The sequence below is a fragment of the Ammospiza nelsoni genome, chromosome 11, assembly GCF_027579445.1.
Source record: "Ammospiza nelsoni isolate bAmmNel1 chromosome 11, bAmmNel1.pri, whole genome shotgun sequence".
In the NCBI taxonomy this organism is placed as follows: Eukaryota; Metazoa; Chordata; class Aves; order Passeriformes; family Passerellidae; genus Ammospiza; species Ammospiza nelsoni.
In genome coordinates this window covers 20,550,587-20,577,675 of record NC_080643.1, presented here as the reverse complement: position 1 = coordinate 20,577,675, position 27,089 = coordinate 20,550,587, and the positions used below count along the sequence as shown (strand labels likewise).

The 27,089-nt window shown below is 46.8% G+C and overlaps 1 protein-coding gene across 4 annotated transcripts in view; it reads right to left on the bottom strand.

The window, feature by feature from the left end:
- IQSEC1 (IQ motif and Sec7 domain ArfGEF 1) overlaps positions 1 to 27,089 on the bottom strand; it is a 299,716-nt gene that overhangs the window by 129,130 nt on the left and 143,497 nt on the right. The window contains exon 1 of one of the 4 annotated variants that reach the window (XM_059480441.1): positions 10,181 to 10,225. The exons of the other annotated variants lie outside the window; for them this stretch is intronic. The gene's annotated coding sequence lies outside the window, so the exon portion shown is untranslated. Of the gene's footprint in view, positions 1 to 10,180; positions 10,226 to 27,089 lie in introns of those variants that run through there. 4 annotated transcript variants of the gene reach the window in all.

The window sequence follows — 27,089 nt, the reverse complement described above, 5'->3', positions numbered from 1 at the left end:
CTCCCGAGTTTGCTTTGTGCAATTTGCTGACACTTGGATAAATCAGTTTAGCTGCTGGTTTACAAACACATTACTGGAGGCACAAAGCACTGTTACCTTGCAGTAACTTTGCTTTGTGAACATAAATGGGATGGGCAAAGTCCTGGTTGCTGCAGGTGCTGCCAAATTCAAGGAACAGGCTGCAAGTGTGGTTGGTGAATTTCTCCCAATTTCCCCCTCCCCTGGCTGTGCTGAGAGAACCAACTCCAGAGAGGCTCTCTGTGTACACGTGGTGTCTGCCCTTACCTGGCATTTCTTTAGGAGTGCCACATGCCCAGCTTGCTATTTTGGAGCTGGATTTTTTACCCTGTATACATAAATAAACTTGAAAACCTGTCCTAGTTCTCCTTTCTCCCATCACCCAGGCTCAGTGTTTGCTTGCAGTGCCCCAGCTGGCACTGCAGCCACAGCCAGGGAGGGGGAAGGGATCATTTTCCTTGTCCTCCATCTCTCCCAGCCCACAAACCCCCGTGGGGCCACCACAAACCCCAACACACCCCGCACAGAATTCTCTTCAAGCCCATGGATTTAATTTCCATGGAAATGCACCCCAGAGCACGATAAGATTTTACCAAAAATCACAATTGTCCAGGCCAGGCAGCAGACCCAGAATCACTGAATTCTGGCTGGAAAAGCCCTCAAAGATTGTGGAGTCCAACCATTCCCTCAGCACTGCCAAGGCCACCCTGTGACCCATGTCCCCAAGTGCCACATCCATGTGTTTTCTGAACATTTCCAGCAATGGGGACTCCAGCACTGCCCTGTTCCAGTGCCTGACCACCTTTTCCATGAAGGAATTTTCCCAATATCCACCCCGAGGGTCCTCTGGCCCAGCCTGAGGCCGTTCCCTCTGCTCCTGTCCCTGTTCCCCAGCTGTCCCCTCCTGTCAGGAGCTGTGCAGATCCACAAGGGCCCCCCTGAGCCTCCTTTGCTCCAGGCTCAGCCCCTTCCCAGCTCCCTCAGCCACTCCTGGTGCCTCAAAACCCTTCCACAGCTCCATTCCCTTCTCTGGACATGAACCCACAAGAATTCCCTGAATAATAAAAGCTGGAAAACACGGCTGGACATCCCACCATGGAGCAGCAAGTCACAGCTTCCAAAGCAACCAGGAACATTTTCCACAGCTCTGAGCATTGACTGCAACTGAAAATCAGAGTCAGGCAGCGCACAGAAGGAAAGAGCATGGTCACTCCATGGAAATGTTACCCAAGTCCTGCTTTGGTTATCTGTTACTTCATTTTATACACAAAAATAGGAAATATACACACAGGGCACACGCAAATCCTCTCCATTGCCCCTGGGCTCTTTTCCAAGAGCATTTAAAACAATTTACAATCACTAATAAAAAGTAATTGAAAGTTTTTTCTTTTTTTTTCAGATGAACTTCCTTGCATTTAAAGTTTGTTATTCTGCAGCACCTGCTCTTCACACTTGTTTGTGCTTTAACCAACAAATTATTTTGTTTCAAATGTGGGGAAGTCACAACTTTCCTTCAATTTTCTTTTCTTCTCAAAAAGATGAGAACAAAGTGCCTCTATGTGATGCTGAAGTGCTTAAGCCCTGGTTTTAGTGCTGCCCATGCAGACAGAAGATTCAAGCCCATCCAGGCTGTGATGGCAAGTAAATTAATTCTCTGGAAGGAAATAAATGGGCAGCCCTATTGCAAGGGTTTCCATTAGGAGATGTAGAATAAGTCCCCAGTAAATTCATTTGCCACAAAGCTGGGATTTCGCCAGGAACCCAAGACAGAAAGCTCGAGTTCAGTATTTATTTGTGTCAAAACAGTCTGGCTCCATTTCTATTATTTTATATGGTTTCTCAGCAAGGAAAACATCACAATGGGCTGGGACTAGGTTGGGAATTCTTTGGCTTGGCAGTGGAATCTGTGAAAAACTCCAAGGAGAGGAGAATAAAGCTATCTTTTGAAACTTCACAAGCCAATGGTCACAGATGTGGGTCCCATGTTGCTCAATGCAGAAAGTGCGGGGCACCCCCCAAACCTTGAAAAAGATTGGAACAGTTCCCTTTTCCAGCCTTCAGTCGCTGCATGAAAAATTCAACTGCAATTAGCATTTAGTACAAAGCACTTTCTGTAGGCTGACAATAGGTAGCCAGGGCAGAAAGTGTACGTAAGGAGAACGGAATCCTGGTTTAGAGAATCGCACGGGTTTTGTTCACAGCCAAGGGATCCCCACTTTCCGCCCAGAAAATTCAAACCCATCCAATTCCCTCTGCTCAGCACCATAAATCAGAAGCAAGGAAAGCGAAGTGTAGATTAAAAAGCATCAGGGTAAGTTCAGGGACATGTTAAATGGAATTGCTTATTTTGCTGTTCCATTAAATAGGCAAGCTCAATGCATCTGACACCCAGACCTATTCTTTAGGATCACCATTCACCATCAATCATTTAAGCTGGGTGTCAGACCTGTCTAAGTGAAGTGCCCACTGCTCTGAATGACTCTGATGTGCACTCCAGCAGGGAGGGAGAGGAAAGATGAACTGTTATATTGCTAAATATCTCAGGGAAATAAAGGGTCTTCTCTGCGTTCCATAAATTCCCGTGACATTTCAATTAATCTGCCAGTGTCGTGTACAGTGTGGACACTCCAGCACGAGCCACTGTGCCTAAGGATAAAACAGCAGGGAGGAAAAAGTCCTGAGTCTTAGGTGATGTGACCTAAAGTAGAGGTTAAAACCAAACAGCACCCTCACCTTCACATCTGCATGCAAAGAGACAACAGCAGCTGATAATTAAAGCAATTAAAAAAAAAAAAAAAAAAAGAAAGAAGCAGCTTTACAATCTTTGTCACAAGTTCTCATTAATTGCCTACCACTCCCTTCTCCCAGGGAGCACAACGGCGAGGAAAAACCCTGGTGGCATCATGTGCTGAAGAGCATTGCAGAGTTAACGTTTTCTTACCTTTTATAGAAACCATGGAGAGGCTGGAGACATAAAAACTGCCAGTAATCCAAGCAGAAGGCCTTTAACTTCAGCATTTTCCAGCACTCCCGCCGCCGCCGCCGCGGTCTGCAGCGGGCTTTTAGCGACACAAGACTTTTTTGTCGGGGTTTGAATGAGTCAGGCGCGGTGTCCGTGCCCCATGGCGGGGCTGCGGCATCGCCCGAGCCGGGGCAGCGCCGGCGCCGCTCAGCACCTGCAGCCCCCGTGCCCCGCTCGTACGAAGCGCCGCCCGCACAAAGGGCACCAGTGCATGGGCGCCCTGGGATCCCGCTGGCCGCTGTCTCACCCACAGCCCCCGGTCCTACCGGGATCACTGGTGTTACACAGAAATCCCACTGCTGCTTGCGGCTGCTTTAGGCCGTTCTGAGGGCCCCCCCCCGGCCTAACAGCGTGGAGAAATCCCAGCTGCGGGCTTTGATGGAGCCTTGGAAAGCATCCTTAGAGCTCCCAGAACTTCGGAAAATGCAGGCAATTATCTCGATGGGCTGTGACACCAGTGCCCGGTACCCAGAGCAGAGCTGTGATCTCAGCACACGGGGCTGCAGGCGTTTGCCCTTTTCCCTGGGTTTCCCCTTTCCCCCCCCGTTAATCAGCTCCTCCTGTACCAGCACATCAGCTCCATTGTCTGCGGCACCTCGGGAGCTGGGGGCTTCTCGTGAGGGGAGGGGAAAGGAGCGGAAAAAAAAGGAAAAAAGCAGAAGAAGAGGGGAAAAAAAAAAAAAAAAAAAAAAAAAAAAAAAAAAGAAAAGAGAGAGAAAAAAAGAAGAAGGCAGGCAGGAGCTCAGACCCTCCCGCTCGCACACCAGATTGTGCTTATCTGCTTCCCAACGCGCTTTGCCAGGGAGCGCAGGGGGAGGACGAACCAACCCCGAAGCGCGGGGCGGCAGCGGGACAGCCCCCGGGGCGCGGGCACGGACGGGCGGACGGACAGAAGGACAGACGGATAGAGAGGCAGGCGGACAGACAGCAGGCAGCCTGCCGGCGGGCACGGACAGCCCCTCCGGGAATCCCGGCCGAGCATCCCGGGGGATCCCGGCAGCCGCAGCCGCTCCGGAGCCGCCCCCGAGGCGCGGGCTGGGACTGCCCGGGCTGGGATGGCAGAGCAGCAGCGTTTGCTACCGAAACCCCTGCCGGGCACGAGAAACGCGGGCTGCTTTTGTCCTGAGAAAACAGGAGCACAAATCTTTAACAATTTCTACATTTTACCATGGCCCAATTCTACCAACTCCCTCCCCTCCCCCTCCTCCTTCTTTCCTCTCTATCCCAACGTGAACTGCCACGGGTGAGAATCCTGGAATGGAATCACACAGGGCAGAGTTAGATTAGAGATTAGGTGGGAATTCCTACTGTGAGGGTGGGCAGGCCCTGGCACAGGATTCCCAGAGCAGCTGTGGCTGCCCCTGGATCCCTGGAAGTGTCCAAGGCCAGGCTGGACAGGGCTGGGAGCAGCCTGGGACAGTGGGAGGTGACTTTAGGGGCTGGGCTTCAAGGTCCCTCCCAACTCACATCAGCCTGGGATTCTGTAAATCTCCTGGGATGGAAGAGACCCACCAGGATCATTGATCCAGCTCCAGATAGACACCCCAGCAATCCCGCCCTGGGCACCCCTGGCAGTGTTCCTGGAGCTCTGAGGGCTGTGCCCATTCCCTGGGCAGCCTGGGCAGTGCCAGCACCCTCTGGGGCAGAACCTTTCCCTGATCTCCACCCTAACCCTCCCCTGACGAGCTCCAGCCCTTCCCTGGGTGCTGTCCCTGGTCAGAAATCAGATCTGTGCCCATCCCTCCCCTTCTCCAGGCTCACGGGATACTCTGAGTTAACAACAGCGCAGAACTGCTCCGTTGCAACACACAGGACTGGCACACAACAACTTCAACAGCAATTTATCTTAAAAAAAAAAAAAAAAAATTAAATTGTTGCTGTTGTTAAATAAGAAGTGTCCTGAGGGAGACCAATGCTGGTGTGCAGTTTGCTCTAAGTTTACTCTTGCAGCAGCTACCATTTGGCTGTTTCTGGTTCCGTTTCATTTCTGAAAATCCCTCACAGGAAACATTTAAGCTACAGCTTGGACTGCTGTCAAACAGGTACAGAGGGACTTGAGAGTTCAACAGTCACAACAACAAAACCAAGGGCAGAATCTGACAAAATGCTTCAAAACCACTCTGGCACTTGGACAAGTGTTTAAAACAAAACCAACAAACAACCAACCAAACAAAAAACCCAAACAAACCATAAAACACCCCCACAATCCCATCCCTAAAATGCCACAAGAATTTTAACAATGTTTCAAAAATATGCAGAGAAAACCAAAGCCCTAAGCCTCAACCTGAGGCTCTTTCCCATGTGGACCTATCTAGTTCCCCAAGTGCCTGGATAATAAGCTATATTTAGGGATCTATATAAGCTATATTTAGGGGTTCTGGTTTTCCTCATTGTCACTGTGCAGTTACAGAAGTGCCTTGAATCTTCTTAGAAAATTGCCCTGTGTAAGTTTAATTAAATGAAATTATAAATATATGTGAGTAAGAACTGGCAGTTTCTTTAGTGCAGCAAAGAAATCAGTGGCTTATGCTTAAACAGGGTCACACTTTGTGTGGTATTTCCCTAAAAACACCTTATACAGGACAGGGAAGGTGGTAGGAATGACCAGAACACGAGAAAAGCAACTTGGAGTGAAAAAATATGTTTGACTGGGGCCTTTCAAAAATATATTTTCTTGTGAAGATTCTCTTTCAAGTACCTCTGTCTGTCCTTTCCTTGTGCTGCCTGCACTTATTTGCTGGGATTTCTTTCAGAGCTGCACCAGAGCTGGTGAATCCTGAGCAAACACAACTGGTTATCTGTGAGAAGCAACATCCCCCCAACAACACAAAACACTGCCCAAATCCAAGCCCATTTATCATCCTGGACTCATATTCCCCTGGGCTTCATTAGCTTGGCAATTTTCAAGTCACTGATGCCATCACGGTGAGGATATTTAGATTTTCTTATCAAAACTCTTTCATCCCAGCTTTTCATCCCCTGTTCTCCAGGGTGGTTTTATCTAAAGAGGAACTGAGGGAAGGCCCTGGAGACCCAGTGGCTGCTGGTGAGCCCCAAGCTCCTGGCACTGCCTCCTGCCCTGGGTTTGGTACTGCCAAGATGGCAACAGGAAATCCTTTTTCCTTTGTTTCCACAAAAAAAAAAAAAAAAAAAAAAAAAAAACAGCACAAGAAAAAAAAAAAAAAAAAAGAAAAAAATGAAAGAAGAAGAGAAAATGAGTTTTCCCTGTTGTAACATTTTTGTGTCTGGAGTTTTTTACATTCCAATGAAAAAAGAGGAAAAAAGAAAGAATGAAAAAAAAGGCTACATCACATAATCAAGGGCAGCTATTCCCAGGATCAAGGGAAAAGGGGAAAGCCAGCCCAAGACAAGTAAGCTCAGGAGATGCCAGCCAAAGGCTCAACCCTGAAATGAGACTTTTCAGGAAACTTCCCCTTTGTCTGTTCACATTGCAAAGCAATTTTTTTCTCAGCATCATATCCTTTCCAGAAAAAAAAAAAATCCTATTTATCACCCTAATTATCTATTTCTAAGCAGTGGGCTGGAGCATAGGAGCCATGTACCCATGGATTTCCTGACAGCATCCAGCCCGATTATCCCACCCTGCAGAGAAAATGCTAATGAGGACTTTTGCAAATGAAAAGCCCCACACTCTCAACACGTTCTTCATTTTCACTTGTCTTCCAGAGGAAAACAACAAAGGAAATTAAGCTTCACCTCACGCTCAGCCGGGATGTAGAACTGGTTCTTTCAGAAAGGCATTTACCAAAACCTTTGACTTGGAATTCCCAGGCCTAAGACAAGAAGGGATTTTTGGATGTGCTGCAGCTCCAGCACTGGAGCTGTAAGCAGTTTGCTGAGAATTTCTGCAGTCACTCAGAGTTCAGCCTCTGACAAGGCTTTCAAAAACAGCCCCTAAAAAAAGGGCCAAGTGGAAATCGAACGTTGCGCCACCTCCTTTTTCAGGGGTGGTTTTCTTGCCAACCCCTGGAGCTCTGAGGCTGAAGGAAAACAATCCACTGAGGGATAAAATAACCCCAGCATGAAACCAGTGCCTGCTGGAGTTCCTGGGGTACTGCTTTCAAAAGTTGGGCAGACCAGGAAAATTGACTTGTCTGGTGACAACCTTTCACAAAGTACTAATATTGAACTGCTGTTATTTACTTAGTTCAACTTTTAGAGTGATATGCCAGGAACAATCCTGAAAAATATTTCACTTCCCCAGATAAACAGTGTATCCCCCTATTTAGGTGGAGCATAGAAATTGCAGTAGTTCAATTGTTTTCCACAAGTCTTTCAAGGGTGAAATGCTCAACTGGCCACACACAAAAATTCATGGTAGCCACTTGTGTGTTGTGGAGTTCAGGGATCTCACGGGACCCAGCCAGTGTGGATCCCATATTCATCCATGATACCCTGCACACACCACAATAAAAATGGGGGGAGTACACAGCAGGGCTACAAACCCAGGGTTTGGGCTAGCAAAGAGATGCTGAAGTTCCTCCTGGAAGGTTGGAAGGCCTCGCTGCTCACAGGACACCACAGCACACAAAACAAAGTGCATTAAGTGGCCTCCACGCCAAAGCTGGGGGGAAATTCCTGGGCTGCACAAAGAATGAGGCAAATGTTGGTGTTCAGGGCTCTGGCAAAGCAGATGTCCCTCCCTGCCCCTTGCAGGCATTCCTGGTACCACCCCCGGAGCATCCCTGCCCCACCAGGACAGGTGGGAGAGCTCACACAGAGCCCTCGGGCTTGGGGACACCCTGTGACACCCCGAGGTGTTGGTGACAAGCTCTGCAGGGATGCCCAGAGAGTCAGGACATAAATCCAGGTCTCTTCCTTCCATATTGACTTGAAGGGCAGCTCTGCTGCCTAGAAACCTTCCAGAAACTCAAAACAAAGTTCTCTGGCTGCAGACAGCTGTCAGAGTTCTGCACTCCCCTGCAGATGAATTCTCATCACCATTTATAAAATAACCTTTATTTTTGGTTATTAAGCCATTCAGCTGCCAAAGTATCCATGCAGAAGGGTAGGAAGAACTTTGCTGTTCTCTTAATTCTCTTTATCCTGACTGTCCCTTCTGCACATCTGTTCCCTGGGCTCACACAACCACTGGCCGATCAATTTGCTACAGAAGATGACAAAACCGCCCCAAATATCTGCAGAGCTAATTTAATAAATTTCCGGCTAATTTGGAACAGGCCTGGCAATTCACCCCTCCAGAAGGGCCACGTTACCATTTAGATACTAGGAAACAAAATATTTTTAGATGCCAGCTGAAAGCTGACAGAGGCCAACTCAAAATATCCAGAATAAATCCTGTCAGGCTGTGAAAGAATTTGTGCCAACCAACATATACACAGATATAATATGCCAATTTTTACATATTTTCCTCTTTATAATGGACAGAAGCAAGATATTTACATTAACCTTTACTCTTTCCAGCACTGAGTGGTTCACTGAGGGGAAATGTCCCTTGTGATGGGAACAGGAAATTTGCGAGCAGGTAAAATGCAAAAAGAGTGCCCTGACTAGGAAATACCTGACAGGACATGGGGCTGTGTTAATTGGTACATCCCATTTTCTGGGCTGTTCAAAGGCCAATTTGCTCAACAGGCTCATGAGAACACATCCAGGAACAAGAAGCCTCCATTATCTTTCATTGTACTTAATAAATAATGGCCTTAATTCTGTGTAATTACAGCTCCAGAGCAGGCTTATTTGACCTGCTGAAGTGGACTGGGTATCACGTGCTCTTCCCTCTATAACTATTTAACACTAAGAAACATTCTCAGTTTTATCTGATAAAATCTCAACAGTTTTCTTCAGTTCCTCCTCTGTGATTGTTTCGCTCCAAATTTTTAAAAGTCCACAAAATTATTCAATTTGTAGTTAAAGAGTGGCATTTTTACATCCTTGTCTGGGATTATTTCAGCCCAGTCCTCAACATTCAGAAGGATTTACTGCATGCATCTAATTCTTCCATATTTCTCACTGATACCCTCCTCCCATGGAAAAAAATACTCCATGGAAGAAAAAAATTGTAATAAAATCTATTTCCAGCCTGCAATAAAGGTGGCAGCAATACCTGGCTCTGGTAAATCCCACCCCAGCATCACGGTGCTGTTGTTAGAACAGATTTGCAGAGGAGCAGAGCAGGGGGAAGTTGGGATTTTTTCCTGCATTGTCCTGCCAGACAAAGGCCCAGTGTTCCCATCACACTGGCAATGGGACAGAAGTACAGTGGGCACTGAACGTGGTGCAGTGCTGCTGTGGGAGGACAAAGGGAATATCACAGCACAGGGGGAGGCTGCTAGGAAATGGCAACAAGGCAAATGCTTCACTTGCAGAACACTTTACACTGGGTAAGAATGGAAGATTAATTACAGAGGGGCCTTAATTTGAATAAGGTTAAACAGAGCAGCTCCCACCGTTGTGTTCAGGCAAGGTTCAAATGACATCATGTGGGAAAAAGTCACATCCTCAACCCAGAGCATCTCCAAAGGAAGACTTGTACCAAACCAGCTGCTGATTTGAGAGGGAGGGACCCTGCCCCAGCTTTATCAAAGGAATTCTGTGCCTTTGATGCACTTTTCAGTGTGTAGGGATGAGAATAAAATATACAAGGTACCCATTTGATATGCAGTGTTAACAGGGGCAAACATTTCTTTCTAAATGGAGTGATCAAAGTGAAACCCCAGTTCTGGCAGTGCCTCCTGTGACAGAGCTCCCTGAAGGGTGGGTGCTTTTATCAGAATGCTGAGCGACAGAAACACCAGTGACCTCCCCACACAACTGTCCCCAAGGCAGCACAGAGCAGCCAGGACAGGACAGGTCAGATATTGGCAGCAGGAAGGTTGTAAAAATCTGAGAGAGAGGTGGTTTGTGCACAGACACACCTTCTGTCCCTCCCCTTGGTGCTCCTCCCAGAACAAACCCAGGCCTGCAAGCTAGAGCTGAATTTCAAGTGGAAATCCTGGAAAGGAGCAAATTATCCACTCTTAGGAATATCCAGCCATCAGGTCAGTGCCTTTGCTGGCTGGGCTGGGCAAGGTGAAGCTGTGAGATGAGCAGCTGGTGCAGAACAGGGCATTTCTGTCAGCTCAAACCTACAGCTGGCAGCTATGATTGCTACAGTACCTGAGTGGGTCAGTTGAGACGCTGCTTCCTGTCTCCAGGGAAGTCCTGAGGTGACAGCAAAAGAATAAAATTATGACGCATTAAATTAGAAACCAAATTAAAGCATGAACTGTTCAAAAATTCTATGTCCTTAAATATCAATGACTTTACATTCTCTTCTTTCTTAGTGGCATTTCAGAGTGCTTAGCATGCCATTAAACATGAGAGTAAATAAAAATACGCAACCAAAAAACCCATCACCCTTTCCTAGATTAGAGAAGAGGGAATATTAGAGAAACATTTGTCTGAATAAGCCACAATCTGATCAATTTTCAATATTCTAAAAGCACTCCATCCTTCTGTATCTGAGTGACTTTTACACTTTGGGGCTTTCTGCTCTCTGCCCAAAAAGGCACCTGTGGAGTTGTCCTGCAGAACTATTGCAGCACAGAGTTCAGGTAATGGTAGGAACTGAAGAAGTTCTCTGATTATGCTGACTTTTGAGCAGCAATATTTAACATGCAGTGTGGTGTAATTACCCTTGCTCTTTCTGAGCATGACTCCAGGTTTATTATAACAACATTTTATATATATATATATATTTAACATGGGGTTGTATTTTGAGGGTGTAGCCAGTTTTTTTCACAGGCTGTAATAAAACATCAGCCAAAGCCCCATCATTTTTAAATGGTTACTTAGACTCATCCATTTCTATCCCTTACACAAATGGCCTTTGCTCACAGAGCCATAAACATGTACAGTCCATGGAGGTTCATAAAATTCACATTAGAATTGCATTAATTATATTTACAGCGGCCATTCATAGATCAATGGCAAATCTTTACTTTGAATCCAAAGATTCCTAATTTGCTTACAGAAATAAACAGGGTGGTGTGAAGGGAGGAACCCACAAAAGCAGCAAGAATTAGCTGCACAGAAATGGAAACAAACCATATTGTCTAAATAGCTTTTAATTAAAGCACTAAAGCTTGAAAATAGATCTGGGGAGCTTCTGCCACCCTGTAATTTGTTTGCTTCCCCAGCTCAGGGTCTGTGAATGAATTTTGAGGGGGTGGCTCACATATGCCAACCTTGTGGCTGGGTGTTGGTTTAACCATGGAAAAGGGTGAACTTCATTTACTTATAATTCAGTTTCCTGCTTCCCTGTGTGTGCTGTGAGGTGCCAGCCTGCTCACTCAGTGGGGCTTTGCCTTGCTTGTAACCCAGACTCGCAGAAAAAATCTGCTGGGAGCAGTTTTGGCCCTCGGTGCTATGAATAAATGTTTCTCAGACAGTGTCTTTGTGCAGCAGGGCTGTGCTGTGCATACTGAGGAGATGCTAATTAGCAGTGATTAGCCCCAGCCGCAGCACAGCCCTGGTGACACTGAGCACTCCTGACCTGGGCACTCCTTGCACAACCCCCAGGAGCAGGATCACAGCTTCATTAGGAATCCTGGCTCTCCTTCCTGAAGTCAGGCATCCCAAGTACTCCCCAGCACCCAAACCCTCAGTCAGGACAGGCACATGTATTTCTAGCTATAAATATACCTATTTTAATATATAAAAATAATATATTAATATATAAATAATGTATTTTAATATATAATAAATAATGTGTTATATATATTATTATACATTAAGGAATACTATATAATATATTAATATATAGGAATATTATATATATTTAAATTTATATAAATACACCTGAGAGCACAGCTCTCAGCAAAAATGCCTCTCTTAGGGTAACAAGCCACAGGCTCATCAAGGCTGGGAAAGCCCTCCAGGATGACTCTGTTCCCCTGGCACTGCCAGGTCCATCCCACCACATCCCCTCAGCACATCCAGATGTTTTCTGAGCACTTCCAGGGGTGCTGATGCCAGCACTGCCCTGGGCAGCCTGGGCCACTACTTGTCAAACCTTTTAGGGATGAAATATTTCCTAACATCCAACCTAAACCTCCCCTGCTGCAACTTTTATATGTTTTTTTTGGGTGAAGATCAGATATAGGAACAGTGGCAAAGACAGGAGAAGCTTCTGGAGCTGATGTGGAGAAATTCCCTGGATGAGACAGATCTCCACACTATGGGGAGGAAGATGGAAAACAAGCCCTACACAGGAGGGCTACACCCCCAGAATTGTTACAGCCCAGCCTTTGTACCTGGCCACCCAACCCAGACTCAGCCTGGCACTGTGGAAAACCTCAGGAGCAGTCTGACAACATGAAAACCAACATTTTAGTGGCTACAAACCCTCCCAGTAGAAACAGGAGAAATCAAATTTAAATTCTACCAAAAGATCTGGATTTAGGGTACAGAAAGTTAGTTAATTCTTATTGAATTTACAGAATAGTATAATCACATCATCACTCCCCTTCTTTCTTCCCAGCTAAAATCCCATTTAAGTCTTTTGGTTTCTTTCCAAACTGCTCAAAGATGGAAAATTAATTAAAAACATAAAAATAACCCAGATTCTGAACACAATGTCATTAAAGCTGCAGCAAACCAAACATCTCATTGCACATGGGGTCACTTCAGGGATGACAAAAATATATCTCATTTAGGTTACTTCAAAATAAGGTTTGTTAGTTTTGTTCTGCTTTTTAACAAATTGACTGGATGGGAAAATAAAATACTGCTGTGAACAAAGTGAGCTGGAAACTCCTGTTTTCTCCTAATGAGCACTGGCTCAGGACATTTGTAGCCCAGAAGGAAGCACAGACAATATCTAATAATGAAGCCATTAAAAAGATACTGTTAAATATAACAGGCTTGTCTATATATGTATAATTTCCATTGGTATTAATAAAGATAATTATAAAAATTCCCAATGTACTTTAAGTGCAGAACTGTGCCCAAGGCTTTGAGTGAAAATTGAGCTGAGACAGAGCACAGACTGCAGAACTGCCTGGAATTCTCAGGGAATGCTCCAAACCACCCTGGGGGCTGTTTTGTATCTCCAGTTGGTTTCCATGGAGTTTGCAAGGTCCTTCCAGGTGTGCAGTGAAGGAATCTGCCCCAGTTCCACCATGACTCAGCTGAACCGTGCACATTCCTGGCATTTCAGGGAAAGGCAGAGGGATGGTGGCATCAACTGGAACTAAACTGGGCACACACAGGGATTATTCACTGCTAACGTGGTCAGCCTGGAACCTGAAGAATGTGTGCAATTGTTGGTAGTAACAACTGCTGTCAAGGCTAAAAGGATTATCCAAAGTATGGATATCCTCAGCTCCTGGGTGAGGAGCTTGCCCAGAGCTCCCAGCTGTGTCCATCAGCACAGGAATCCTGACCAGCCCACTTCTGCAGTGTGTCATGCAAGAGAAAATACAAATATTTCCAAGAAACCATTGGTCTAAAATCCAGACAGTAGGCTTTGGGTATCCACAGACAAAAACTATAAACACAATTCTAGTCAAGAGTTCTGTCCTGGAGCACAAAACAAGGCCACAGGCTCCAGCTCTTGTTATTGGCACTGTGTGGTGAACAGAGAGCATTCCCAGCAACTGGGTGTCTAAAAGACCTTATTCCACAATGGTTCAGCAGATTGAAGGGAAACACACAATTAGCTCTTGGCATCTTGAGCCATGATCCAAAGCTCTGGTTTATTTTGCTTCTTTTGTGATGAACGAAACTGGTTTTTGTAAATACAAAAATCAGTATGACTGCAGATTATTTTGGAAACAGTCCAAGATGGAGCTCCTTATATTGTGTGACATAGAGAGGGTAGGGGATGAACAGTGCAGAAGTGAAAACCTCCAGAGGTGTTTAGCTCAGCAGTGACAGCAGACAAGGAGTGTTACTGATGTGGGACTGCTACAGAGCCCCCCAGCCTCTCCATGTGCAGCAGGGACAGTGGGAATCACTGAGGGTTTGGAAGATGTCCCTGTGACTGCAGCAAGCCGCAGAGTGACAGAGCCACCCAGAACTGTGCCCTGGCTGAGGTGGATGAACAGGGACAGTCACTGCACTGCCCAGCCCTGTGCCCACACTGCAGCCTTGGGTTCACCTCTCCTGAGGGAGGGCAAAGTTCTGAGGAGGCTCTTGGTGGGCTGAGGGGATAATCCTGGGGGAGTCCCCACTCTGATGGCTCAGCCCAGCTGCCCGCCCTCCTCAGGGTCCCCTGGGCAGCCCCACCCTCCGGGCTCAATTTGCCTGGATAATGCTGAGCTGGGGCAGCAAAGTCCCTTCCCATCAGTGCAGATGGCTGCAACTGCTTCATTAGCTGCTCACCAGAGGACAGAGGAGACCCCAGCACTACTCCCTTACTGCTGGCAGAGCCTACAAATAACCACACAGCACAAGCACACATCGTGCAAGCAGCCAGAAAAATATCCAATTTGAGAAAAGCCAAGATATTCTTCTGGCATGGAAACGCACAGTGGTGAGAGATGAAATAATTGCAGTTGAAGCAAACCCCCAGCTTGATCCCAAATAAAGACTGCTTAAATATATCATCTTTTGGCTAAGAAGGGAGATTCACTTGGAGCATCAGAGTACAAAGATATGCTGTCTGCAGACAGCAGCTCAGAGGGGTGTGAGGGGAAAAGGCAGCTCTGAGCTCTGTTGGAGCCTCAGTGCTCGCAGCACTATGTCCCTCTCACACCAAGGGAAGGAATGCAGAATAACACATTAAATATTTAAGACCCTGTCTGGGGTGTTGCTCAGCGAATAATTGCTGCTGCTTGGCACAGTTTCTTCCCAGGAGCTGGCAGCTCACGGAAGAAAGGGAAACCTGCTCGCTGCAGGCTGGTGCTGTGATGCTCCGCATGCTCACATTCAAAGGAGGACTAAACTATTTCTTTGTATTCCAAAGTGCAGCTTCACTAAATGGAAATCTTCAGCCTTGCTTGAGGATGGTCTGGCAAAGCATAGATCCCAGTGTCACTGCTCCATTTGGAAGGAAAGCCCAAAGCATCCAATCCCAACAGGCAGAAAGGAGAGGACAGAGGGATCATCCTCAGCCAGGACACCCCATCCCCCAGAAAAAACCCTGAAATTATAATCCAGCCATTCAAAGAAAATCATCCCTTCATGTCCCTTGGCAGAGATCTGGGAGGGCTCATTCCCAAAACCCCACAGGCCCTGAGCTCAAGGGACCCAGGGGAAGACAGTGCAGCTCCTGTCACACTCCTTCACCTGACCTCCCCAATAAAGGCTCAGAAGGAGCAACCTGAGGGCAATTCTCACTGGGGATCAGGAGCAGAAGCTGCTGAAGGGCTTGGTCTCCTCCCAGAGCTCAGAGGGATCTGAGGGAGCCCCACAGCGACATCGCTCTGGCTGGAGCGGCCTTCACCAGGCCTGCAGCCATGGCCTGCAGTAATTAACCCACATTAACAATGGGAGTCAGCCCGGGCACTGCCAGGCTCCCAGGGCACTCCTACCTTCCTCTTGGCCTCGGCCTCGGCACTGCCAGGCTCCCAGGGCACTGCTGCCTTCCTCTTGGCCTGGCCTCGGCACTGCCAGGCTCCCAGGGCACTGCTGCCTTCCTCCTGGCCTGGCCTTGGCACTGCCAGGCTCCCAGGGCACTGCTGCCTTCCTCCTGGCCTGGCCTCGGCACTGCCAGGCTCCCAGGGCACTGCTGCCTTCCTCCTGGCCTGGCCTTGGCACTGCCAGGGGCCACTGCCAGCCGTGGGTGCTGTGGTGCTCACTCACCCTCCCTGCCGGACCAGCGTCCCTGGGCCACCCTGGGCCACCCTTTGCAGGGACAGAGCAGGGCTGGGGCACAGGCAGGAGCTCCCAGAGAAACTGCAGTGGCTCTGGCAGCTGCACCAGCACATGCAGTGCAGCAAAGCTGCCTCGGTGCAGATGTAACAGTGGAACAGCCCTGCTCCAGAGGATCCTGCAGGATTGTCCTGCCCCTCTCCTGCAGGTGAGTGGGGCAGAGGGAATCAGCACTCCATTGGGAGCAGTCATTGGACACAACCTGAAAATACACCTCCAATTCAGCCTTTCTGCTGGTCAGACAATTTAAAAGCTGTGCTTAAAGAGCTGGCACTGCTCACCTATGGAAAGGCAGCTTTCAGAGACCAGGGCCTTAAAGGATACCATGGAAATTCCTGCCTCTCATTTTCTCTTCTCATACATTTTGTCCCAAATATTTTAATGAACCATTTAGACAACGGAGTATTTAAACACGTGTTTAATGCTGCTCTTAGAAATAAAAAAGCTTTCCTTGCTTGGGGCTGAAGTGAATTGCATTCCCAAAGCTGGGAATATGCTGGACCCCTGGCTGGCTCTGAAGTGCTCCCAGCACTGGAAATGGGAAGCAGCTCCTGCCTGTCCTCAGAGTACAGCTGGTTTGCCCAGGTCACTCACACACAAGTGTGCCAAAACACTCATTTTTACAGCATGCTTTCCAAATCAAAATACAATCACAGCATATCAAAGAGATTTTAGATCTGTAAGAAAAACAATGTCCAGGAAACAAAGCCCAACATCACCCTGAAAGCCAGGAGGAAATAGCTGGACTAGCAAGGCTCAGCTGGCTTCCTTAATTTCAGAACACTCTGCAAAAGCGAAATTGAATTTCTGTGCATGGGCAAGAGAATTACATTAACTAAAAGCCATTTGTGCTTGCAAACTTGGGACCTGCATTCCTAGAGCAGTCTGCAGGAGTAACAATGCAGAAGCAGAAATGCTGTAATTTCTGTTTTGTAGTAACATGCACCCTGTACAGTGAAAATGTTCCTTGAAAAATTAAATTCCAAAAACTGCCATGAACTAAATTAACTCCAACAACAACACCTAGAGGTTAATGGCCCTGATGTTTAGGATTTCACTGCTGTGACTGCCTGGTGTTCATGCAGCCCAGCCTTCTGCTGGGTTTTCCAAAGGAGCTGCAAGCCCCCAAGCCCTGAACTCTGAGAAGAAAAATAACTTTATCAGGGGCCCACTCCAGTGACAAGAAGCAGTTTAGAATTTATTATCTGCTGAACATCTACCCAGCATTGTTTTTCAAGGTGCTATCTTGCCAGAGGAACTGATTTCATATTAAAATATTGCAGTGATGTGGTTTTGGCTTTGTTAGAAGTGAAGCCCATCATTTAAATTGCATTTATTCCCAGAGTTACACAAAGATCAGATGTTTATTAACAAGCTTCACTACTATTTGCAGCTCAAATTTAGAACCCTGAAAACAAAACCAAGCCGTACATGTGGCATGGGAATTGGGGTTTTCCAAAGAAGGAAGAGAAGGAGCATTGTGATAGCAGCAGCCAATTGTATATAACTCAGTTTGAAGATATTAAAGCTTCCAGATCTATGTTTAATCCCCTGTGAGGCCAAGGTCCAGCTTGCTAATGTAATCTGAGAGCTGAACTGTTTGAAAATATCTTGTTCAACAACATGGTTGGACAAACTTGCTCTCCACCAGGAGGCTTCACTGGTGTCCCTGGCCAGCAGCAGCTTTCCCTTTTTGTTTGAGCATCTTCTGCACAGTAAGTGATGCTTGTGAGAGCCACAAACCCCAAAGCACTTTCACATTATGTGTAAGGCTCCCTGATGGCTGTAAAGGGAGCACTGGGAGTACCTGAGTTTGGCTAACTGCTCTTCTCTGGGTGAGCAAATCCCAGCCAACAGCCCAGAGAGACACCCTGCACAATTCCCCACCCAGGGACCACAAACATCCCAGGCCCCCAGGTATCTTCCCATGGCATTGGAGACCACCCTGCTGAAAAACAACAGAAAACAAAGGCTGGGGAGTAACCCTGACATGGAGGTGTAATCTGTGTTTGAATCCCATGTGTCCTTTCAGCAGCTCTATCACTGCCCTCCAAAAGCAGCTCCTACAGCTCTGTGCAAGTGATGCAGGGAGGATAAACCCTCCCCAAGGTGAGCACAACATAAACACACCCCAGCCTGGCCCCATCCCATCCCATCCCATCCCATCCCATCCCATCCCATCCCATCCCATCCCATCCCATCCCATCCCATCCCATCCCATCCCATCCCATCCCATCCCATCCCATGGCAGACTCACACAGCATCACCTGAACTCAGCCTGTCGCTGTTGCTGCAGGTGCTGCAGGTGTGTTGAGGCTGCACACTGTGACAGCTCCTGCTGGCACTCAGGGCTGCCTCAGGGACACATTCATTTCCACTTTTCCCCTGGTTTTTCGGCCCAAGGTTTGTTTCTCGCCTTCCCATCAGCAGCCCCTACGTGCCCAGCTCAGAGTGGGATCTGGGGCACGTCTGCAGCTGGAGCAGCTCCCTGCACTCTGCATCCCACAGGGACAGAACAGGGCTGGGCAGGAGATCCACAGGCAGCAGAGCTCAGCCTGCACTGCCAGGGTTCACCCATCACCTGCCATGACAAAGCCACTCGTTCCTGCAGCTCTCCAGAACCATCACATTGCCAGTTCAGCATTCACATGACTCCCAACCTGTTTCCATCCATCCCCTCCCAATCAATGAATATTCCCCTGCACGCCAGTGCTGCTCCTCTGTGCTCACCAGCATTTCACAGGAGCAGCACATTACAAGACTCTGTGGATCAATGAGCATCCCTCTTTTGTTTCCCAGGAAATACACAGAATTACACATGCTGCTAAGTGCATTCAAAGACCTACAATCCATATGCTGCTTCCCTATTATTCAGCAAAGCTGCATTTATAATCTTAATCCCATCATTTCTCAAAAGGAAAATTGACAGAGATATTTCAGATAAGTAGATTCAATGGCTTAAATTCCAGTGCACTCTCTCAGTCTGTCAGAGGTTATGATGCTTCTTTTTAAAGACAGAAAACAACTTCTTCATCACTCCACATGCACAGTCAATGTTTCAGTGATCCCACTCCTCTGCAGGCTCAAACCTACAGGCTGAAAGCACGGTTAGATTTTTTTAAAAAGCATCATTGCTTTCTGGAAGCAAAGGCTTACAAACCTAAGTTAAATAACATGCAATTAGCAAGCTAGCACAGAATCCAAACCCAAACCCAAGTGGAGCTATGTCAGCAGGTCTGTGGCCAAACAACAAAACGTGGGGTTAGTGGTGTGTGTGCTGGGAAAGGGATGGGCAGCTACAGAGCAGCTCCTCAACTGAAACAGGATTTTCCAGCAAGTAAACTGGCAGTTTACTTTTATCAATTTACAGTAATAATAATTCTCACCGCCCTGTATTTTGATATTAAAATAAACCAGTTGAAACCACAATAAAATGACCATGGGATTTACACAATTCAAGAGCTCCCCAGTGCTTCCCAAACTCATCCTAAATTCCAGTACTTACAGTAGAACAGCTCAGGGTGCCTTTGCACCCATGAGAACTCCTGCAGCTTCAGTGCAAACCCAGAAATCAGGATGTGCAGCCCTAGATGCACCCAAAGGTTCTGGCTGTGCTTGGATGCAGCTGGATGTGTTTGGAGGCCAACCCTACCTGGAAAATGCTCTGTGTTCATACACACACACACAGAGTGCTGAAATTCTATGGAAAAACCCTCAAAACACAAAGAATATGGAAGGAAAATGTCAAAGTAAACTTTAAATGAGTCTTCTCCATTTCTCAGTTTTACTCAAAGACCATTTCCATCATTTACCTTTTCCACAGCAGAGAATCAGATGGAAGAAACACCTGGCAGAAATCTGCCCATCTGCCTGGAGGAGGCACCACTTCACCTCCAGTTTTGACCTCCACAGCCCCAGGTTTTCCACTCCAGGTTAAGATAAAGCATCTGACATGGACACTACCAAAATCTGCCTCCCAAATGCTCTTGCTCCTGACCAAGGTAACTTTGGGCTTTCTGCAGAGGGCTCAGTGCTGTGGCCAAGACAGGTCCTGTAGTAATTACAAATCCTCTGAACAGAGAGAGACATAGCTCTCCCAGGATTTTAGAAGCTGTGGGAAACTTAGAGGAAAGAATTCAAACAATTATTATGTCTCTTTCTGTAACCATTGTTTACAGATATGGCTCTCCAGAGTGTGCTGTTCATAGTTCACCAATAGTGTGACAGAAGATTCCTAAAGGCCAATATGGTCTTAGTCCACCATTGTTTCTATAAGAACTGCAGATTTCTAATAATCAGGTGTCTTTTCATGCCTTCTGATGATGGAGTCTCTGTATTACCTTTGGCTGTCCCCAAACCCCTTCGGTGATAAGGTCCCTAAAAGGAACTTGAAAGCCAAGCTCAGCATCCATTTGGCCTCATGTGGAATGAAGTCACAGACTTCCTGCTGCTCCACTACACACCTGAACCTTTGCCTCCCTTCAGGGCTCTTTGATCATCCTTCAGTCTTTGATGAAAAGCATCAGATGAGTTGATAATGCCTATTTGTTGCTTTCAGCTTTACTTCTAAAAGCAGAGGCTGTTTCCTGCCTTAGCCTTGGCTGTTTCCTTCCCTCCACCAAGGGAGGAGCTGTTCCAACCCAAGGACAGCTCCTGTCCACGTCTCCCTTGGAATCCAGCATAAAAATAAACACAAAACTTCCAGTGAGCTCCCTCAAATCAAAAAGAAGAACAATTTTAAAAGATGACTCAACACTAAAGTTACAAAGTGTGGAAGAGGTTTTACAGCCAACTTCTGTGAGCCATTGAGAAGTTTGATAAGAGGATCCATGTTTACCCCTGAAAGAATTCCTACCAAGATTGTTGACATAGAAACCAAGAAAGAAAGAAGGATAAATAAGTGAAACTTGTAACTGCTTATTCCAATAAACTCTTTGCTTGTCTCTCGTGACCAATGAGCAAAGTGTAAAGTTATGAGCTTTGTAAGAATGTAGAACAAGCATGCATGCTAGAATAAAAACAGGGTTTGAAGCCTTCTGGAAACAGAGTGTGTTGCTTTGTATTGTCTCTGTCTCAACTACAATAATAAAGAATGTCCTGGTGAGAAAAGTCCTGAAGAGCTCCAGGCACGAGGAGAGCACCTCAACCCCAAGCTGGATGCTGAAGGCACCTCCAGGACTCCAGAGGGTGGTGGGCACAGCTGAGAGTGACCCTAACAAAGGACTGAGGTGACTTTAATGAGAGCAGCCTGAGCCCAGCACACAGCCTGGTCTGTCAGGGCCATCAGCCTGGGCAGGGACGGTGCTGGCAGAGCCCCCGAGCCGGGGACAGCTCCTGATTAATGACAGCCCTGGTTGGGTGACAGGGCAAAATGATTGGAGCACCATTGCCTGATCAAGATTAATTATCTCCCCACCCCAGCCCCTGGCAAACGCGTGTCGTAAAGCAGCAATTACAACTAATTGAATACTCCGTAAAAATGAATTTAATCAGAGGGAGCAAGATGGATTTCAACGCTATCTCATTTTCAGGTGTGCAATGCTCCAGTGATTGGCTTGGAAAAAAAAATTCAGAGGTGAATGAGATGTGACATACTTTCTTTAGGATAAAATGCTTACATTAACGGGTCATAAAATGGGTTGATTTTATGCATTTGTTCTAGGAATGCATATGCCAAAGATCATTACAGGCCAAAGAGCACACAAATAACATAAAAATAGCTAAATACTTGAATGGCTGCAGAACAGGGAGGACTTGCTTGAAGCACTAGAAATTAGAAAGGGACATATTTTCATTATATTGTTTTGTGCATTTTCTCTTGAATATGGGAAATAAACATAACTCAAAGGAAACAGCTTTTGGTTATTTGAAATTCCAACTTCCCAGCTTGTTTAGCAAATAAAGACAATTATTTAAAATTTTCTCAAATCTCAGGTCTAAAGGGAAAACAGCAATACCTGTTTTTTACAGAAACGACTGAGATAAAACATGAATGGCACATAAAGGTGTTAGCTGGGCACAAACAAGGTGGCCTTGCTCATCAGAATTCACAGAATTCACAGAATGACCAGGTTGAAAGAGACCTTCAAGGTCATCAAGTCCAACCCATCCCCAACACCTCAACTCACCCCTGGCACCCAGTGCCACATCCAGGCTTTGTTAAACACACCCAGGGATGGGGACTCCACCACCTCCCTGGGCAGCCATTCCAGAACTTTATCACTCTTTCCATGGAAAACTTTTTCCCGATATCCAACCTGTATTTCCCTTGGTGAAGCTTGAGGCTGTGTGCTCTGGTTCTGTCAGTGCTGCCTGGGGAAAGAGCCCAGCCCCAGCTGAGCACAGGCACCTTCCAGGAGCTGCAGAGAGTGATAAGTTCACCCCTGAGCCTCCTTTTCTCCAGGCTGAGCACCCCCAGCTCCCTCAGTATCAGGGGCTGTGGAACCCTCCCATACCAGCACATTTATTTCACAGAAACTTTAACACCAAATGTTTGCCTTGCATTCACTATGGAACCAAAATATTTTGGGTGGGGCCTGAGCAACCTGCTCTGGGGAAGGTGTCCCTGCCCATGGCACAGGATGATTGTTCAGGTCCCTTCCAGCCCAGCCCATGCTGTGATTCTGTTTCATTCCACATCAGCTGCACAGTTACTCTCTCCTTCTGACCTTGCAGCATCCCAAAACCAAATCTGGCTGGCTCTGAGGAGTCCCTCCCATCCCCAGGAAGGTCCCCAGGGTCTCTTTGGAGGGTCAGTGCCTGGACAGCTCCGGGTCATGGCCAGGGATCTGGGTGGTGGCGGGGCTGAGGAAGGTCAGCTCAGCTCATGGCTGGGAGCAGGAGGCTGGAGAGGATCCAGACACAGCCAGAAAAACTCTCCCTGAAGTCATTAATGGCATTTCTCCTCGTGGATGGACTCGGTGCAGTTCTGCCTCTCCTCATCCATCCATCTGTGGCAGCTCAGCACAGGAGGGATCCCTGATTCCAGTGAGGAACTGGAGTCCCGAGCTCCCTGCCCCGACCCTGGGCTCTTCCTGAGCCCCAGAGCCCCTTCCCTCTGCCAGAAGGGTGAGCAGGGGGAGAGAGGGGGATAAACACCCAGGCAATAGGATAAAACATGCAGGGAATGGAATAAAACACCCAGGGAATGGGATAAACACTGAGGGAATGGGATAAAACACCCAGGGAATGGGATAAAACCCCAAGGGAATGAGATAAAACACCCAGGGAATGGGAAAAACCCTGAGGGAATGGGGTAAAGCACCCGGAGAAAGGGATAAACAACCAGAGAGTGTAATAACACCCGGGGAGTGGGATAAACACCCAGAGAATGGGATAAAATACCCAGGGAATGGGATAAAGCACCAAGGGAATGGGATAAAACACCCAGGGAATGGGATAAACACTGAGGGAATGGGATAAAACACCCAGGGAATGGGATAAAACCCCAAGGGAATGAGATAAAACACCCAGGGAATGGGAAAAACCCTGAGGGAATGGGGTAAAGCACCCGGAGAAAGGGATAAACAACCAGAGAGTGTAATAACACCCGGGGAGTGGGATAAACACCCAGAGAATGGGATAAAATACCCAGGGAATGGGATAAAGCACCAAGGGAATGGGATAAAACACCCAGGGAATGGGATAAAACACTGAGGGAATGGGATAAAATACCCAGGGAATGGGATAAACAGCCAGGGAATGGGATAAAACACCCAGGGAATGGGATAAAACCCCAATGGAATGGGTATGAACACCCAGGGAATTGGATAAAACACTGAGGGAATGGAATAAACACTGAGGGAATGGAATAAAACACCCAGGGGATGGGATAAAACACCCAGGGAATGGGATAAACACTGAGGGAATGGAATAAAACACTGAAGGAATGGAATAAAACACTGAGGGAATGGGATAAAATACCCAGGGAATGGGATAAAATACTGAGGGAATGGAATAAAACACTCAGGGAATGGGATAACCCCCCAGTGCTGTTCAGTCCAGCCCCTCCTGGACAGGAGCCTCCCATCCTTGAGCAGCTGCTGCAGTTAAAAGAAAATGAGAAACCCACCTGAACCACAGAATCATTGAGGTTGGAAAAGGCCTCTTAAGATTCTAAGTCCAAATTTCCGCTGAACACCCCCATGACACTAAACCATGTCCCTAAAAATGAGGGGAAAGGCTCAGAATGCCAAACACCTTGTAAATTTAACTATTATAAATTACTTCAGTAGATATAGCACAATAAACCTGGATTTTCTGCTGATTTTCAGCAGATATGTTCATCTAGCAGTAATAAAATCTATAGAATCATATTGTTTCATACCTTTTAATAATAAATTTCTTTATTTGAAAACCTACTGGCCTAGGAGAGGTGTTGCTGTGTGTCTCTCCTGTTCTCAGAGCCCTTCCCAGCCAGCCACCAGTGCCAGTGGGATGTTGTTGGAGAATTTTGCTCAGACATGGCTTAAAGAAAGAGGCCATGAAAATATACAGTTGATGGAAAAGTAAAAGGCAGCTGTAAAGCAGCAGTCCTCAAGCCCGTTTCTGTGGATGGCTAGGTTCTCGGGCACATTTTATAAACAGCAGGATTCTCAGACAGTCTTCTCATAACAGGCAAACATTCTGTCCTCGGGAACAGACATGGAGGTTGAGAACCCTTCATATCAGGGTGAGAACAAAAATCTTGGTTTCAATAAACAAACCACAGGTATTGAAAACAAAGGGATGGGTTAATGTTTGCTTGGTAGCCTCGTTACAAAAAAACTCGTGAGCTCGAGTTTTGCAATATGTATGATCTTAATTAACACGGTTATAAAAACATGCCTTTGGATCAATAAATTTGGAGTCGATGCTGATCAACAAGGATGAGTCGTCTCCCTTCGCTTTCAACAGGATGTGAAACAGCTCCTGTGGCTTCTCCTCTGCTTTAAACACAAACCTTCCCTGGAACGCATCCTGCATTGCACTCCAGACAGGTGGGGACACAACCAAACAGCCTGTTTAGCGTAATAATTATAAAATTTATAGACATTTATGGTAACAGTTATAAAACATATAAATGACATTGACTGTAGGGCATCCTGGCATATGTATCCATATATATCCATAGATATCCATAGATATCCCATCTCCAGTGTTCATAGGGTGCAGAAGGACATCGAGCTGGCCTCCTCCCTCCTTTGCAGCTCCTCGGACCAAGCCAGGCAGGAGAGATTTACCGGGAAAGCTTCGGGAAGGCTGCATTGGAGCTCCCTCTAGCCCCCACGCCAGGAAATTGTCAATTATTGAAAATAAAAAAAAAAAATAAAATAATTCCAGCAGCACCCGCACGCAATCCTGGCACAACACAAAGGCAGCGACGGCTCCCACAGATGTCGGGATTTGTGGGTTTTGGGGTCGGATTTTCTGAGGACTCCCCACTCCATTCCAGGTGAAAAAGGAATTGGTGCTGCACGTCAAATGGGACATCTGGGAACTGAATATTCCAGAATGCAAATGTTCCTTTTCTTCTTGCAAAACTGTGGTTCAGGGGGTCCCAGAGGGGCTCAGCCTTTCCAAGCAGGGAATTCCAAGTGCCCACCCCTCACCAGTGACCTCAGGTGCTGTCCCAGAGCTGCTTCATTCCATCCCTGACCATCCCACTCCACTCACTGCCATCCCTGGGCACTGCTCAAGGAAGGAGCTGCCTTGGCCATAAATTCCTTTATAATTCCAGCTCCCCACGATTCCTGAGCTGCTGGGATGGTGGCAATCTCTGCTCCATGGCACAGCTGCTGGCTTGACTAAGGGAGCATCTGAAACCTTGACTGCAGCCGTGCTGAGATCAACACCCTGCTGCATTTTCCAGGGGATAATTCCTTCTCCTACATTACACAGCATTTCCCTTCAGCTAGTTAAAATCTACTTTGAGAGATGAATATCTTAATTCATCTCAGTTGAACTGGTTTGGTTTGGGTTGTTTTTTTTTTTTGCTCCATCTAGTGGTGCACAAAAATCCATCCTGCTCCAGCCCAGAGTGTCCACACACTGCTCTGAGCTGTGTCAGGGACTTCCCACAGCTGTTAAAGGAGAGAAAATAATACAAGCACAGAGAATAACACAGAAAATAACAGCAAGGCAGTGGTTGCTGTGCAAAGCTGGAGTTTCACCCACCTATTTCAGGCAAAATCTATGTAAGAGCTGAATATGTTTGCACAGGAGAACTCCACACTGCAGAAGGAAACCAAACCAGCCTCATCCTAAACAGTGCCAGTGCCTCAAGGTGACAAAGGAGAAATTCCCCATCTGAACTCCCTCAAAGCAGCAGCTTTCTTGAAGCCCTCTGAGTTTATAGAAGGAGAAAATAAGAAAAAAATAAGAAAAATGCCATTTCTACTTTGTTTCCCATCCCAAAATGTACAGTAAGACAGTCCTCATTCTTCACAAAAACAGTGCAAATTCACCACGGAAGGAAAATTTTTCTGCTGGTACCTTTCCCTGTTTTATAATAGCATGCAGCATTTTAGGTCATCTACTTCTAACTCTGGTTAGCTGAGAGAGCCCTTACCAGCCTCTGCTGCTAAACCCAGGGATGCTCAGCATGTTTTATTCAGCCAGCCATGATTTATTCAAGCAGGGAAATGTTTACTCCTGCATTTCTGGCTTCCACTGCAGCAGGGAAGGGCAGCTCTCTGTGTGCTCCTGAAGAGATGCCACAATTCAGGGGCACTACAGCTCCAAACTCAAACTGTTCCAAATCCCAGCAACCCCTAATGAGCCTATTTCCCCTTAATTGGAAAACTACTGGATAGAAACACCCCATGCCAGTGTCCTGTGACAGCCAATAATGCTGGGCAGGCTTTGCCTTCATTTTCTCCTGAGCCTCATCATTAACTGCAGCCACTTCCAGGGTAATCAACGCTGGCCCTGCAGGCTGGGGGTTGAATTTGCAGGGTTAAATCAGCCTTGCTTCTTTGCTTTCCTTTGCACAAATAGATAAAAGGTACTCATTGAAAGATTGGACAAACCCTCCCCTCTGCAAGGGAATAATTACAGTGATCCAGAGTTCAGCTCACTGAGGAGAGAGTGGTAATCACTGTTTACATCTGGGAGGGAGATAAGCAAGTCAAAATATCAGAAATTCCTACTGTTTCTATCTTTGTGAAGCAACTCTGAGAAACTCTTAATTACAGAGTCAAAGACCCAAATGCTGAGCTGTGTTCAAACA